The sequence below is a fragment of the Equus asinus genome, chromosome 9, assembly GCF_041296235.1.
Source record: "Equus asinus isolate D_3611 breed Donkey chromosome 9, EquAss-T2T_v2, whole genome shotgun sequence".
In the NCBI taxonomy this organism is placed as follows: domain Eukaryota; kingdom Metazoa; phylum Chordata; class Mammalia; order Perissodactyla; family Equidae; genus Equus; species Equus asinus.
In genome coordinates, this window is record NC_091798.1 from 88801795 (window position 1) to 88805088 (window position 3294).

Here is a 3294-nt window from a genome sequence, read left to right on the forward strand (position 1 = left end):
GCTCCTTCCGTGGCCCTCCAAAGTGAGCTGCCTGAGGGCCAGTGGCCAGGCAGCTGTCTCTTGGCCCAGAGACATGGCACAACAGGGCTGTGCCACTGGACACAAGGCAAGTGGCCTGCCCTCTTTTTGCTTCACTCTTGGTTGTCCATTCTCAGCAACAGATCATGGCCCAACAAGGACTGTTTGGGACTTTCTGTTATGGCCTACAGAACAGAGACTCAGCTAGTGGGAGTGGGGTTGACCATCTCTCTTTTGGTTGGTTTCCAATCTATCCTTAGATTCAACTTCACAGATCTGACACTCTGTCTATTTGGCTCTTCCTAACTGCTGACTGGCTTTCTGCCCTAAGCTCCCACCCCATCCCTACCCTCTACAGCGCATTTAGAGATTGGATTGGTTCATGGAAAGAGAAATAGCATCTTTCTGACTTGTTTCAGAACTCAGAAACATTGTAGGAGGTGCTTTGTTTTGTAGATCAGAGGGAAGCAGACACAGAATAGCCTCAATTAAATCAACAAGCCTATAAATGGTTTCTCTCCCTCTCCTCTTATCTATTTATAGAATTTCTCCTCCCTTGTTTCTGACCACGAGCTGGGGGTATAACAGTAAGACAGGACTTGTTATCTGACTCCTAGGAGTTGACCAGTCCTTGGAATTTATTACAATCACAAGACAAAGACTTGGAGATCAGCTTCTTAACAAGCAGGCTCATAGTTGAAGCCCTCCCTCCATCACGTGCGCACTATATCCCATATTAACAAATTATTTAAACACAGTGCCACGCCAAGAGAGGAATACCTGGGAGGGCCTGAGGGGAGAGAGGAAGAAGTAATCAGAAAGGCTTCACAGAGGAGGTGATATTCAAATTGAGATTTGAAGAATGAATAGGAGTGTACTATGCAGTTAAACTTTAACAAAAATTCTCAGCAATCCATGATCAAGATAAGTGAAAAAAATGAAAAAACAGGTTTATATTAGGGATTCAGCTTTCAGGAGAAACAGGGGTTCAGCATATATTTCATCCAGGCGGGGCCACTTCCTTCCACAGACTCACCATCGTGCACTTGGCATTCACGTGCAGACTGCCGCCCTTTGAGATGCTGTAAGACCCCATGGTCCCCAGCTGCACGGGAGATAAAGTGAACTAACGCTATGTAGAAAGCTTTCCTAAATTAAGGGTTAAGATAAAAAGATTTTGGCTCCATTCACAGTTAACCAGGAACTTCCTCTAGCCAAATGCCCCATTCCCAAACTGCCTGTCTAAGGGAGGTTTTGCTGCATCTGTCTCTTTGTTTTGCTTTCTTCCCTCTGTTCGCTCCCAGGGCCTTCCTTTCACTCTGGGTTCCTGTGCTCCTGTCTCCACAGCAGCATTTTCTTCTCTTCCTCTCTCCTCTCCGCCTGCTCCGTTTTCAGTGCTTGACTCAGCCGGAGCTATGTGGGAACGGGCGCGGACTGAAGCAGTGAGCCGGGACTCTGAGGGAGAGGCATTGTCTATTTACTCTTCACATGGTAGGGTACACCTCGTTCCTCCTCAGCTGACCACTCTTGTTGAAGCTATTTTGGTGCGTGAGGCCATAATCCCAGACTCCAGATCGAGTATAGAAAGCAATGCACACAGGGTGGACGGTCAGAGAGATTTATGTTTCTGAGGGAGGAGCCTGGAACTTTGACAAGATGCAGCTGGTTGAGGGAGTGAGCTGGAAGATTCAGCCCCAGGGTGAGGAAGAAGAGGAGGAGGGGGCCTTTAAATAGCAGGTGGCTTCGCTGTTTCCATAAATGAAAATGGTACGTTTTCACTGAACACTGATTACGAAAATGGTCTTTTATTAGACAGCTGCATTGACCCATAGGACAGCCCTTGAGGCTGCGGCTGGGGAGCTTGCATGCGGTTCATAAACATGGTTGACTGCATCTCGCCACGCCGCGCCAGGAGTGTTTATTTCTTTCTGCTCAAGGGCTCTGCACAGACTCGTGGGGGTGGGAGGACAGTAATAAGCCAGGGCTTGACTTTAAACACTGCCACATTTAATTATTCTTGCAGCTTGTGTATTTATCTGAGAGTCATTCATCCTTCTTTTGAGAAGACTGAAAACAAGACACACATGTTCTGCCTTGGGGCCTGGGATGGGGCAGGGCTTGCAAAGACACCAGCAGGTCTTTTTATAAGGCAGAGCTGAACGTAAGTGCTCTTTCCTCTGTTAATTAACTGAAAAGTCCCTCTGACATAGCAGAATGGAGGGGACAGGAGACTGAAGAGGACTTCACCTCTGAGTGAATCACCTGCCATCCAGCCTGCTTGCTTCAGGAAGCTGAACCCGACGTCTCATGGCAGGTTGGAGTGGTCCCCTCCACTTGCCAACTTTGCTGGAAAACATGGCAGCCCAAGGGGGTGAGAAACCACAGTCAGGGATGAATCCAAACCTCACTGGCCAGGTCCCCATCTAGGCCAGGGGATCCGTATGATTTCCCAGAAAGGGGTAAATAATAACAGCTAATGCTTATTGAGCACATACCATGTACCAGACACAGGGCTAAACGTTCTATGTCATTTACCTCATTTAATTCTGACAACTCTGTGAAGTTCTATTTTCAGAAGAAGCCACCAAGAAGAGAGTGAAGAATGTGCTCACAGAGACACAGCTGTAAGTGGCAGAGCCGGGATTCAAACCCAGCTTGGTCAGAAGACTAACACTCTTAGCTACCCCACTCTGCTGCCTCTCTCATCCTGCATCGTGAAGGAGTTCACAACATGCCGACCCAAAATACGCCACTCTGGCATAGTGACTATTTTGAGATAAAGGCACTTTAAAAAATAGCAAATATGTGAAAAACACTCTGACGATTCTTCTTTTTCTTAAAAGCAGGAGATAAATTCCCATATGAAAGATGTCTTCTCTACACCAGAAGGAAAGTAACATTCTTATCATCCAGGATAAGTTGAGATCAAGAGAATTCTATACAAACAGACCTTGTTAAAATCATTCTTATCTTCCTTCGGCCTCCCCGCAGAGTGGTGGCTTTTCTACCATTGCCTCTCTTTGTTCAATATACCATAAAAGCAAGTAGGTTTTGCTCTTTCTTTGGGTCTTCATTCCTTACGGGTTCTCCCGTGTCACCTAAAACTTATATTAAATAAATTTGTATGTTTTTCTCCTGTTGATCTGTCTTCTGTCCATCTAATTCTCAGGCCCAGCGAAAAAGACCCCCGAGAGCGTAAGGGTGGAGCCAGCCTCCCTGGCACCTGCTCCCTCCTAAATGCACCTGTGCTCCTCCCTCATTTTACCCTCTCAGCTG

General features: G+C 46.8%; 1 long non-coding RNA gene across 1 annotated transcript; it reads left to right on the forward strand.

The window, feature by feature from the left end:
• The first annotated feature begins 1193 nt into the window (after positions 1 to 1193).
• LOC139046306 (uncharacterized) lies at positions 1194 to 3294 on the forward strand. The gene is made up of 3 exons (XR_011506149.1): positions 1194 to 1785; positions 2042 to 2332; positions 2582 to 3294. It is a non-coding gene; the product is annotated as an uncharacterized lncRNA (long non-coding RNA).